The sequence below is a fragment of the Nycticebus coucang genome, chromosome 17 (genome assembly GCF_027406575.1).
Source record: "Nycticebus coucang isolate mNycCou1 chromosome 17, mNycCou1.pri, whole genome shotgun sequence".
Classification (NCBI taxonomy): Eukaryota; Metazoa; Chordata; class Mammalia; order Primates; family Lorisidae; genus Nycticebus; species Nycticebus coucang.
In genome coordinates, this window is record NC_069796.1 from 61,257,744 (window position 1) to 61,271,467 (window position 13,724).

General features: G+C 41.8%; 1 non-coding gene and 1 pseudogene across 1 annotated transcript; both read right to left on the reverse strand.

Moving 5' to 3' along the window:
- Positions 1-3,686: 3,686 nt before the first annotated feature.
- On the reverse strand, positions 3,687-3,796 carry LOC128569371 (U6 spliceosomal RNA). The gene has a single exon (XR_008375334.1). It is a non-coding gene; the product is annotated as a U6 spliceosomal RNA (small nuclear RNA).
- A 6,766-nt stretch (positions 3,797-10,562) lies between these two features.
- On the reverse strand, positions 10,563-11,666 carry LOC128569154 (FGFR1 oncogene partner 2 homolog; annotated as a pseudogene).
- Positions 11,667-13,724: the final 2,058 nt, after the last annotated feature.

Consider the following 13,724-nt stretch of genomic DNA (forward strand, 5'->3'; position numbering starts at 1 on the left):
GGATGCATTGCCTGAGCTCAGGAGTTCAAGATCAGCCTGAGACCCCCATCTCTACTAAAAATACAAAAAACTAGCCAGATGTCGTGGCGGTGTATACAGTCTCTGCTACTTGGGAGGCCAAGGCAGGAGGATCATTTGAGCCCAAGAGTTTGAGTTTGCTGTGAGATACAATAATACCACAGCTCTTTGCCCAGGGAAACTGAGTAAGACTCTTGTCTCAAAAAAGAAAAAAGAAAAAAGAAAAAAAATCATTTGAAAGTAACAGTGAATTTTTCTTAGAAGAGATAGGACACTTTTAGTTTTTAATATGATAAGTCAGAACTGAGGAGCTACAACTTGCAGGCCACAGCAGGTCAATGCATTTACAAACTCTAAAGTCACTATTAGAAAGTCATTTCATCCAAAGTATGTGCAGTGTTCAAAGAAAATCTTTAGATACTTAAATTTAGGTGATGCTGAATTATTATAAAAAATAAAATAAAATAAATTTAATAGAGTTAAATGAGCAAAGAATGATTTGTCATTCGTGCAGCTCTCAGAACTAGCAGAGGTTCTGAAAATTTCACTCCACATGGCATGGAGAGGCAGCGTTTATGGACAGAAAATGGCAGCGAGGTAATAGAGACAGCTTGGTTATGGCCCGGCTGCTGCCTTACTTGGGCATATTCTCAGCAGTCGGGAGCCTATGATTGACTGATGCTTGGTTGCTATGATTGGCTGAGACTCAGCTATTTGTTACAAAAGTATATGCCCAAGTTAGTGTAAAGTTAGTTTACATGCCTAGAGTTAGTTTGCAGTTCTTACATAGGGACTCAAGGCACAGAGGCAGCCTCAGGTCAAGTTTAATTCAATAGTGGGTAGGGGGCAGATATCAGTCTCAGAATCACGGCTGACTGGAAAATGTTTTCACTTTCTGCACTTCTTGAGCAGAGTGATCTTTTCTCCTCCAAGCCTCCAAAATGGCCTTTCATCTCCACTGACGCACCAACTCTAAGAAGTATCTGTTTATTTTTAAATACGTGCTCAAAAAATGTGAAGAAGCCAAAAGAATGATTTTTTTAAAAACCCTAAGATATAACTATTGTTAAGTTAATATAACTTTGGTATATATTAGTGGTAACAGACGCTGTGGGTGAATGACAAACATGAGCCACATATATAATTTAAAAATTTTCCATGCCCGTGTTTAAAAAGGTTAAAAGAAATAGGCGAAATTAATTTTAACAATACTTCAGCCAAGCAAGGTGGCTCACGCATATAATCCTAGCACTCTAGGAGGCCAAGGTGGGTGGATTGCTTGAGCTCACAGGTTCAAGACCAGCCTAAGGGAGAGCAAGACCCTGTCCCTAGCAAAAATTTTTTTTTTTTTTTTTTTTGTAGAGACAGAGTCTCACTTTATGGCCCTCGGTAGAGTGCCGTGGCATCACACAGCTCACAGCAACCTCCAGCTCCTGGGCTTAAGCGATTCTCTTGCCTCAGCCTCCCGAGTAGCTGGGACTACAGGTGCCCACCACAGCACCCGGCTATTTTTTTGTTGCAGTTTGGCCGGGGCTGGGTTTGAACCCGCCACCCTCAGCATATGGGGCCGGCGCCCTACTCACTGAGCCACAGGCGCCGCCCCCTAGCAAAAATTTTTAAAAAAGAAAAAAACAAACTGAGGCAAGAAGATTGCTTAAGTCCAAGAGCTAGAGGTAGCTGTGAGCTATGATGACACCATGGCACTGTACCCAGGGTAACAGCTTAAGACTCTATCTGAAAACAAAACAACAACAACAACAACAAAACAGTACTTTAGGAAAGCAGTTTTGGAACACTTTTTCTGGAATGACTATCAGAGCTGTCATCATATAAGGTCTGACAATTAAGTTCACAAACTCATCCTAGAGAAAGTGGTTTGAAGGGTGGACTAGGCACTGGTGTCCATGCATAGTTTCCGCTTTTTCCAAAAGGAAATAGTACTTCAAAGGTGACTGTAGTGATATTCAGCAATGAGGTAGGTAGCACTTGTTCTAGAATGAGTTTGTGAACTTATTTGTTTAACCTCATATAATCAACTTAGAAATTATTAATGGGATCTTTTATATTCTTTTGTACTATCTTTGGAGACCCACGTATTTTATATGTACGGTACTTCTTACTATGAGTACCCAATAGCCTCAAGTGGTTAGTGCCTTTTGCACTAAATAGCGCAGATGAGAGTGTGCTGTGGAACTTTACCTTACATTTTGTTCTTATGTTACACCAAAGGAAGGTGTACCCAGGCTTTCTTAGCAGCTTGCTCAGGTGTGAGTGTGTGGTAGAGATGTAAGAGAGAGGAGTAAAGTTTAGAAATTGTCACCAGTCACATATCAAAAAAAAAAAAAGTCAGACCCTTCTTTTGGTGGGGGTGGGGACAGTCTAGCCTGAATACCATGGGGTCAGCCTAGCTCATAGCAACTTCAAACTCTTGAGCTCAAGTGATCCTCCTGCCTTGGCCTCCCGAGTAGCTAAGACTATAGGCATCTGCCACCATGCCAAGCTAATTTTTTGTATTTTTAGTAGAGATGGGGTCTCAATCTTGCTCAGGCTGGTCTCCAACTGTTAAACTCAAGCGATCATCACACCTTGGCCTCTCAGAATGCTAGAATTATGGGTGTGAGCCACCATGGCTGCCTGGCCAAAAGTCAGACTCTTTACATGTGTGTGTATATAGTACTGACATTTATCTCTGTGTATATATCTATATACCTCCCTATCTATCTGAAATATGTGTAGAATCCTTCTAGATGAGGAAATATGTTCAAAACTTCATGGTATCTTTTCTGATTCACCTGTGCCAGTTTCAGCTTGCTCAGCTTATTGGTCTTTCCGGGAGGGCTTTGTTTGTTTCTGCCTTCGTGGATTTTACATTTTTTGATTTTTGTGTATCTCAAAACTTTCACAATGACCTGTAAAAAAAGAAAATGACTTAGCAAAAGAAGACTGTGTATATATAGTAAAGGTAGACAGGTTTGGGAGGAGACACATAGCAACCCCTCCCATTAGCAAATGCATCTCAATCATTGCCCCTAAAATGGAGCCACTTGCTGTTCCTTTTCCTGAAACATGCCTCCCTGCCCCCACACAAAGCCACAGAGCTTCTTCCCCTCTTCCGTCAGCTCTTTCTTCAAATCTAGCCTTGTCCACCTCCTCTGAGTTTCCCTTGCCTATGCTAAATTAGAGGCTTCCCTCACCCATATAATTCTCAGTCCCTTTTTTTTGAGACAGTTTCACAGTTTTCACCCTCGGTAGACTGGTAGAATGTGTGGCGTCACAGCTCACAGCAAAGTCAAACTCTTGGGGTTAGGCTATTCTCTTGCCTCAGCCTCCCAAGTAGCTGGGACTACAGGTGCCCGCCACAACACCTGGCTGTTCTTTTGTTGTTGTTGTCATTGTTGTTTAGCAGGCCAGGGCTAGGTTCGAACCCACTATCCTCGGTGTATGTGACCAGTGCCCTAACCACTGAGTCAGGTGCCAAGCCCAGTCCTTTTTTTATTAAGATTCACAGTTGTTTTTTTTTTTATTGTTAAGCAGCAACATACATGGTTTAATACAACAAAAAACATTTAATCAAATGAAAAGTAATACACTGAACAAAAAAGAAACACTCAAAACAAAATATTTTCCTTTGGAAACATGTTAAGATGAATATGGGGTTTTGTTACCATAAAAATATGGAACACTTCATGAATTGGGGTGTTATCCTCACACAGGGGCCATGCTGATTTTCTTCTCTGTATTGTTCCAAATTTAATAAATGTGCTGCCGAAGCGAGCACTCAGTCTCTTTATTGGATATACCGTTTCTTCAAAGCAGCTACCACTTATAGGATTTGTAGTCTATTTTCCCCCGTGAAACTGAAGCTGAAGAAAGTAATAGTTTGGGTCTGCTTTGGCCCCCGCATTTAGCAAAAAGGCTGGCAGACAGTAAGGTCTCAGTCAGGGTTTGTTGAATGAATGTGTGATGGATTCAGAGAAGAAAATGGGGAGAGTAGCTGGAAAAGAGCAAGAAATCTCCACTCTCAGTGCCAATAAGTGTTTTTGTAAAACATGGGTTGTGATTTTCCTGTCTTAAGAAAAGCAGTTTTGTTTTCCAGTGCCAAGAATAACATTAGGCTAAGGATTTCTGGAATGCTTTGGGGTTTGTTTTAATGAATAGATGGAAATTGTATCTATTCAGCATTCATTTTTACATGTAAATGGGTACGTTCAAATTGTATAAAACCATTTCTCTTGAATAATTTAAATAATTCTTTTTATCCTGCAAAGCAGTTAATACACTCCTATCTTAAAAATTCTATTACTGGGAACTAAAATCATAAGGTTTAAATGCAAAATAAAGGGGTATTTTTTCTTTAGGCAGGCACTTAAGTGACTGCCTCAGAACTGGACAGCCTCAAGAGTCACATAGCAAGGATTTCGGGGAGAACTGAGAGACAATGAGTTGCCCGGTTTGTGGCCCTTTGTTGCAGCAGTCCTAGGAAGACAACGTTCTAGTTAATGCTCATTGACAACTGACAACGTGTGAGGCCCGTGTTGGGCTCTTCACATGCATTATCACATTTCATCTTCACCCCCGGCCCTTTGCAGTAGATGTTATGATCGCTCCCAATTTATCCTTGAGAGAGTTGATGCACAGAGTGGGTGAGTAACTTGCTTCAGGTCACACAACTAGTAAAAAGGCAGAGTGGGCTAAAACTGTAATAGTCTGACACCAGCATATTCCTAACCACTCCACAACTGCTGGCTTGGTCTGGTTTCCAATCCTGTAGATTTCTTGTGGGATGTGAAATGGCCACTTTTGATTGATTTATTTTTACCTCAACTATAAATTCCAGGGATGGAAAACAGTTATGTGCACACGAGGATGCCAAATCCTGTTTCCTTACTGCCCATTCCTCCATAAGCACCCACAGCCTGTGAAATCAGATGAAATCAGGTATCTACTTGTTAGTCTCCCAAGAAAGTGCCTCAGTCATCCAGGAAGAGGATCTGCATCAAAAAGGATACCACATTTTGCCCTATATAATAAGCAATTTTTTGCCAGAATTTTTGAGGGAAAGATAAGGACGCACATTATCCATGTGTAGTACAGCTCAGGAGCAGGGGAGCCCAGCAGGACTTCTGGGGCCACTGTATCCTCCTGCCTTGGCCTGCTGGGTACATTAAGTTCCAGTCTGGGAGGATCCAGGATCTTGGAGAAGCAGGCCAGAGCAGCTTCTGCTGAGTGTTGCAGGCAGGGGAGGAGGATGGTAGTGTGGCTGGCAAGGTGGGCCATAGCATATGAGGTAAGGACCAAAGCCTGAGCCCTGAGGCCTGAGGCTCAAGGCCCAGTCATGCAGAGGGGACTAGGAGCCCCACACAGGCCCCAGCGATGCACCTGACTGCACAGCGGCTGAGTGGCCTCAGAAACTCCTGCCCTGCTGGCCACATGCATGGCCATCTCAGCTGTGGCCCCCGACGTGGTGGGAAGGGAAGGGCTCCAGGGAGACAGGGAAGGGGCAGCCTTCGTAGAGAAGGTGGCTGGAGGAGGACAGTGTGATCTGCACATTTACCAGGGCAGCATTATTCCTCCCAAGATGTGCCTCTCTCCCATGAGACCTGGCCACTTTCTTGAGGGCATTTTCCAGAAAGGTTAGCCAAAATGTAGGTACACATGATACACAGGAACACATTATATATGACAAAATAGCATGATTTAAGTGAAAATTTGGGATTAAACTCAAGTATCCAAATCATGAGGGACTGCATTCTGGGGCAATAGAACTATTTAAGAAAAGCAGAGAGCAAACTTTTGCTCTATTTTATGCCAAATAGTCTAAGAGAGAATTGCCCACTGGGTTTCATGCATTCCTTCATTCAATTAAGCTTTATGGAGCATCCTGGGCTTCTTGGCACCAGGCTCAGCCAGCATGACTTGAAGAAAAAAGTTCCAGTTTTCAGTTGGTTTCTCATCCAAGGTTGCCCTAAAGCAAAAAGATGGAGGTGGAAGATTTTAAGGCAAATACATCCCCACAGCCCAACTCTTAATCTTTCTTCCCTTGGGTATCATCTTCTGAGTGACAGAAGGTCACTTCTCTGTGTGAACTGGTGATCTCCAGCCCCCCATCTCCAGCTCAGATCTGCCCCATGGGCTCTGGCCCAAGGCTTGGACACCTCCATTGGTTGCAGAGAAGTGATGGGCATTAAGTATCCACAGACACAGAGTGGAACTCAACATCTTCATTCTCATATTTGTTTTTTTTGCAACTCAAACCTGTTCCTCCTCTCTCAGTGAATGGTACCACAAACGGCCAAGCTGATCAATTCAGAAGTCTCCGAGTTTTGTGAGTAGGGACTATGTTTGTTTTCGTTGAGGCAACATCCTGTTTCTAGCTCAGTCCTTGGAGCGTGTCCTGTGAAATGTGTTGAATGAATGAATAAGTGGGCTTCAGCCTTGATTCTTTTCTTTCGTCACTTATGTCTAATTGGTAAGTCCTGCCAATTCTCTCCTTTGTTCAAAGTGGCCCACTTACCTTTATCGTCGCCAGCATCTTCCTAGTCAAAATTGTCATTCTCTCTCACCTGAACAACTACTGAGCCCTTTACCTGGTAACCTGGCCCTTTCTTGCCACCTACCAATCTGTTCTTCATGTAGCAATGGCAGTGATCTGGTAAAAACAGAAATCGGATCTCATCACTTCTCTGCTTAAAACCCTGCAATGGCTCCCTGTTGCCATCGTGATGAAGCCCACACTTGACATTTGAGGACCCATCCAATTTAATTTCTATTTAGCTCTTTATTCTTTTCATCTTTCTCCTCTTCCTTTCCTTCTCCCACACTATGCTTCAGATGAACAAACTTTCTGCTGGTCTCCAAATATAACATGTCTTTCTCTCATCCAGATTTGAATTCATGTTATTTCCTTTACCTGGTATTCACTCTGAATTTTTCAAGACACAGCATGAATACCTTCTCATCTGGGATCTTGTTTTAGTTTTTTTTTTTTTTTCTTTTTTTTATTGTTAGGGATTCATTGAGGGTACAATAAGCCAAGTAGGTTTTTTTTTTTTTTTATTGTTGGGGATTCATTGAGTTGTTTTACTTTTGATTGTGCCTGCATCAAATTATGACATATTTAGCTGACTATAGCCATGTGAGATAATTTTCATAGTTCTGCAGACCAGAGGTCCAGGTGGGCTTGGCTGGGTTCCTGCAAGGCAAGGCTACCTTCCTTTCTGGAGGCTCTGGGGAAGAATCTGCTTCCAAACTTATTCAGCTTGTTGTAGGACTTAGGTCCCTGTTTCCTTGATACCACATGGCCCTCTCCATACTCAAGCCAGCAGCAACATGCCAATTACTACCCAAGCTTTAGACATCACTGACATCCCTCTCTGCTGCATCTTTTGCTTTTAAGGACTCATGTGATTATACTGGTTCTATCTGGATAATCCAGGATACTCTTGTCATATTCACAGATTCTGAGGATTAGGGCAGAGACTTCACAGGGGGCCATTATTTTACCTGCTGTGTTGTCCCCCCTTTGTGCTCCTCTGGCAGGCACTGTTGGTTATCTAACCAGTGGCTATTTCCCACACTCAGCCCTTTGACTACTGTCAGAGCTGCTTCCTACTCTGAAGGGTAAAAATGCTGTATTCTCACTTTCTCTGCTTTAGTGAGGACATGGGCATGTATGCCAGGGGACTCTGAGAAAGATAGTCTTCCCTGATTAAAAAGCAATTTTAGAGGAGAATTGTGTTTGCAATCATCTCACACCATGAGATGAGGACATGATATTTGGAGGTGCAGCAGCCACTTTGAGGAGCATATATGAAGACAAAAGCCAGCACTGGTAAAGATAGTTGAAAACAGTCTGGGCTCTTGATGATGTCATTGAATTGCTGTGTTAGCCTCCCCTTGTTCTGTTGTCCTTGTTGTGCCTTATTTCTCAAGCCACTTGTAGTAGGGTTTCTCTTACTTGCAGCCCAAAGTATCACAACTGAGACAACCTTGGTAGAGCTCTTTTCCTCACCTATGCTGACCCTTACCACACAGTACTGTTTTTGTCTGTGGCCTTGTCTTCAGTTCTCTCTAGGTTGTAAGATAACGGAGGGCAATCGACCTGCCCACTTTGTTTATGCATTTTTGTCTCCTGCATTGAGCACATTGCCTGGCAATTACTTAAGTAATTGTTTGCTAAATGAATGACTGAATGAATGGATGAATGAAAGCCTTCCCTCTTTCCTTCAATTTCATCTACTCCCCAGCACCACTTTTCTCACAGTTACTATAAATGGTTGGGCAGGTTGTGTCCGGCATGAGGGTACCTAGTTGAGGGGGCAAACATAGGCTGAAATCTAGCCTCCTCTCCACTCACCAAGCCATGCACCCTGGCATGGGACTGTATCTATCTGGAGGAAGGACGGCCTTGGTCTAATTAGCACAGAGTTGTCATAGGTCTCATAGCAGCGCAGTGACAGCCCACATTCTGACTAAGAGGATGCATGCCCTTGTTGGCTTTTTCCCACCCTCTCATGAAGTGGAGCAGAGGATGGTTTTCAGATTCCAGACACCATGTTTCAAGGAGGTGGGCCACTATTCTGAGCAACTAGCATTAAAGTGCTTGTGGGAGCTCTTGTGTTTTAATGTGCTGTCCCTCTCTGGTGATAGACTGGTCTTTTTTTTTTTTTTTTTGGAATTTTAATCACTCATCTTTATTGATAAAATAAGTTCCTATGCAGTACATACTCTCAGACATAAATTTAAGGTTCTGTTAACAACAAAAAAAGTATGGGATGGAAAACAAAGTAAATGTCTTTAAACACCAAGACCAAAAAAAGACCAAGAATAAATTAACTCAACAATTATTTACAAAAAATAATTATATATCAAGTAACGTTTTATTTTGGAGCTGCCTCAGTGAATTGCCTCAGACTTAATCTCAATTATGTAGCTTATTTTCTGTAATTCTTACCTGGGATAAAAACTATGTGAATAATGTGTCATTAAATTAAGGGATACCTTCCCCAAAATGAATAGAAAAGTTTAAAAATAAAAACTGTCATTTACTTATAAAATATCAATTAAGGCCTCTGAATGAGAAAAGAAATCTATGTAATGTTTGGGCCATTAGCCCTTTTTAATCAGCCACATCTTCCCCATTCACCCCAAACTTAAAGATAGAAAAATTCTGAAGTGAAAAGTAGTTCTAAATTTTATCAATATATGAAATTATTCATAAAAATTACCACATGAAGTAATTTTTTTGAACAAATTATATACTCAAAAGTGGAATTTTCTATTTATGCTAATTTTATAGTATTTTTAATGTAAATAAGTATAATATGGTTAATCATATTTGATACTTTTATCCTTTTATTCTATAATCCCTCTAAGAAAAATTTAGGTTTCAACTGATGTTAAAGCCCATTATCTGGTGGTCTTTAAAAAAATTTACCTACTGTATATTTGATATTAAACAAAAAAAAGAATACTTCTAAATCCACAGATTTTTCTCCCTCTTTCAACTGAAAGGTTATAAGAAAAGTCTTACTGGTTATAAGGACAAGATGGAGCTTAAAAACAGGATCTAGAATTTTTGTAAAATTTTAATTTACTATTTCTGTACCTCAAGAGTAATTACTTAAAAAGGGGGGTTCTATGAGCCAAAGGCTTTCTCATTTACTTTGAAATTTATCATATTTATGTTACTATATCAAACATTTCAATTCTGTTAGCTAAATAAACAACATAATATCCTTAAACATCAGTGAGAGAAGAGAAAAATCTCATCTTTATTATTGAAGTAGAAACAAAACTTATTCTTTCAAAGGAGTAGTTTAACCTACTAAATATCTGTTATAAGATCTTCTTTCTCAGAAAGTAGTATTCCTTCTCTTTCATTCCTGAAATATTTCTTACACATAAGTTTAAGTTGTGGAGAGTTGTTAGCTAAGTATCAGTTAAGGTAAATTAGCTAAAATTAAATTACTTCTTTTGTTTATGCTGCAAATAAGACATTCTTATAGCCTTTAGAACTTAATTTTCTTTGACAAAAACTTAAATTAATGGAAAATTAGATAGGCAATCACTAAAGCTGCAGTCTCATGGTACATAAGCTAGTTGTTAACTTTGACACCAAACAGGAAGGATAAAATCTGTATGAAAATCTATTCACAAAACAGTGGCAAAAATTCATATTTTTAAACTGAGATAAGTCTATGAATTCCCAAGCATTTACTGGGAATATTCAACTTATTTAAGTATTATCCAGAAAGCCAGCAGCACTGCTGAATGCTCTTAATATGTTCAGCAGTCACTGCAAAAGCCTTTCATTTGTTTACCATTTAACAATGGCTCAGTTTCTACTTTTCAATTATATTTTGGAATAAAGTCCATGACCATTAACTATGCATTTTTTGTTGCTATTTCGTAGCCAGTGCACTGTACATATTATAGAGGAAAAATATAAAGTGTTAAGATTGAGTTTTCTGTTCATTCATTCATTTATAGGCCAGTCCTGGTGACCATTTGGAGCCATTTAAGATCACAGACTTGGCGGCTCTTCAGCTCTTCCTCAGACTCAGGTCACTATTGGTTACTAATGCTGATAAAGATGTACTTTCTGATGCATCATCTTTCCTGAGGTTCAAAAATGATTCTCGAGTTATTTGAAGGATCTCTCTCAAGCCTCTGTTTTCTTCTTCCAGTTGAAATATCCGTTCCTGTTCCTTGTAACCTTGTTGCTCATCAATTTCTTTTTTTTTTTTTGCAGTTTTTTTAGCCAGGGCCAGGTTTGAACCCACCACCTCTGGCATACGGGACCTGCGCCCTACTCCTTGAGCCACAGGCGCCGCCCACTTTATTGCCTTTGTAGAGTGCTGTCACGTCATAGTTCACAGCAACCTCCAACTCCTGGGCTTAGGCGATTCTCTTGCCTCAGCCTCCTGAGTAAGCTGGAACTACAGGCACCTGCCACAACACCTGGCTGTTTTTTGTTGCAGTTTGGCCAGGGCCAGGTTCGAACCCGCCACCCTAGGTATATGGGGCTGGCGCCCTACCCACTGAGCCACGGGTGCCGCCCGAGAGTGCTGAGTTTTGTTTTGTTTTTTGGCAGTTTTTGGCCAGGGCCGGGTTTGAACCCATCACCTCTGGTGCATGGGGACAGCGTCCTACTCCTTGAGCCATAGGTGTGGCCCTTGCTCATCAATTTCAATGGCTTTCCTCATTCCTGCTGCCATTTCAGTATCTGGTCAACATGTGCCTGTAGTTCCTTGGACTGCTGTTCTTTTAACTTCATAATTATACCCGGATTGTCTTTTTTGCTAGCCATTAGCAATTTAAACATTTGTTCTTGATACTTGCTCATTATAAGTTCTAAGGCAGACTGATGTTCTTACAGGGATGTACGCAATTCTTTGTTCTCTTGTTGCAATTCTCTGATTTGTCTGTTTCCTTGCTGGATTCCCATGACTAATGTGGACCATGGCCGATGTCTTGCAACTTCATTAAGTTCTTGAGTATCTTCCTTTATACTGCTTCATGGCTTCTACTTGCTTGTTGAGAGCTGTGGTTTGCTCAATCAGGGATTCTGCTGCATCGTCGTGATCTCTCAGTCTTTCAACAAGAACTTTAGCATCAGCAAGTGCCTTCTCAATTGTGCAATTCATTTTCAGCTCTCAATCCCTTGCAGCCATCAGCTATAGGGATAAGGACTCAAAGCCTCTACCAACTTGGACCTATGCATTCAAGGGAAGAAGACTCCACGTCCCTATTCAGCCTCTTCAGTGAGCAAACACATAACCAGACAGAAACAGGAGAAGAGTCGCTAGGGAGCCAGCAGGACTCATCCCCATCACCGGCACTCAGACTGGTCTTTTTAATGGCAGTTGGAATTATGACTTAATATAACAGTAATAGCCAAAGTGGGAGATTCAAATTTTGGGCCTGGTATTAAGCAGGCTCTGGGTGTTTAGGTCCCAAACTCTGGCCTTCAGTTTCCTCACCTGTAAAACTAGAGGTTCTCAAACTGTGTTCTCAGAATTTAGGAATGTGGAAGAGAAGTTTACAGTGCTCAGTGATGACGGGGGGTCAAGCGGGCTGAGTGGGTGGGAGGCTTCAGTCAGAGTACTCTGCTTTTGTCTGCTTTATGTAAGGGACTTTATAAAAAATTATTTTTTAATTATGCAAGACATATACTAATATAGTTTCCTGGTAAGGAATTAGAACATTGCAGATACAACTATAGCCATTTGGTCACCATCCCTGCTGCAATACCTACATACGTTGAGATTTTATTTAAGATTTCTCTTTGAACAATAGGATCCTGGCTCAAATAAGTTAGGGGGACTTTGGTCTGGTTAGCTTCTAAGCACCACAAATGTGCAACAAAGAGAGATTTCAGAGAAATGGGCAAGCCATGACTGGAGGATGTTCTCAAGCAGAACCCTATTCAATAGTTTGCTGAAACCAGGCCCTGGTCTGGGTGCTGCAACTCTGGGGAGATGTCACTGCAGTGTGCTGGCAGTGTGCCCAGGAGAAGTCTGGTGGATAGTAGGACATAGCTTCTTAGTCAGGACTGGAAGGTTTGTGTACATGTACAAAGCCAACCCTCATCTCCATAGGGATGGAAGAAAAGGTAGGATTTAGGATAGCCTTTCCTTTTTGGACTGAATTTAGAAAAACAACCACCACAGCAACTCACACCTGTTGTGGCCTTGCTGGGTGCTGAGAGCCTCATCTCGTTTAACCCACACAGCACCCGTGGGAGGTGGTGGCACTATTAGCATACTTGTTTTAGAGGTAGGGAAACTGAGGCACAAAAATTAGGAATTGCTAAGAGCACATAGCTGGTCAGTGAGAGTCTGGGTTTGAGCCCAGTTCCCCTACATCAGGATCAGGAGCACACCCCTGTGCTTGGCCCCTTGTTTGCTTGCTGTCGTCAGCTCCATTGCACCTATAAGTTTGCTTGGTGGGGGAAGGAAGAAGCTTACTGAACACAGGTTTGCCCAAGATTTTTCCCCAACCTTCCTTCTTCCCCAAACCCCAGGGCCACTGGAAGAATATCCAGTTCCCCAGAATTCCTGGGCTCTTCATTAGCTCCTTTTCCAAGCAGCTGGGGAAGGCGCCAGGTGGACTGGGGCACAGGACGGGGAGAGACGGTTTGTGCTCCTAACAAAGGGACACAGGGGGCTTACTGAGCAGTTGCAGAGCCCTGCAGCCCAACACACACAGGCTTCCTCCCGCTGAAGAGGCTGCCAGAACCCCACACTGCCTCCAGAACCCAGGCCTGCGTGAAGGTAAATGCAAATCAGCTCCCCCAAGCACTGGCAACAGAAGGTGGATATTTAGTATGCAGCCCGAATGCTGATTTTATTTTTGCATTTTATGAGCCTGAGAGAGGGAATTCATTTCCTTGGTATAATATGACCCTCTGGAGAAAGTCTTGTCCAAATACATTTTGCTCACAAAAGCTATCCTGGAAGAAGGGCTGTACTGAAATGAAATAAAGATGATATAGGTCTGATTTATAGGTAAGGTGAATTGGTAGGTTTATGTCAAATTATTACATCCAGGGAGGTGAAGGGGAATGAAAGTGCTCCTCCCAGGAGTTGGAAACCTTTGTGAAAAGAAATATTTATGGTGCACATATCTTTATCCCTGCCTGGTTATAGTTTATTATATTCACCAGACTTTCCCCTTTCTCTTCCTCACCAGATTAGGTAGTT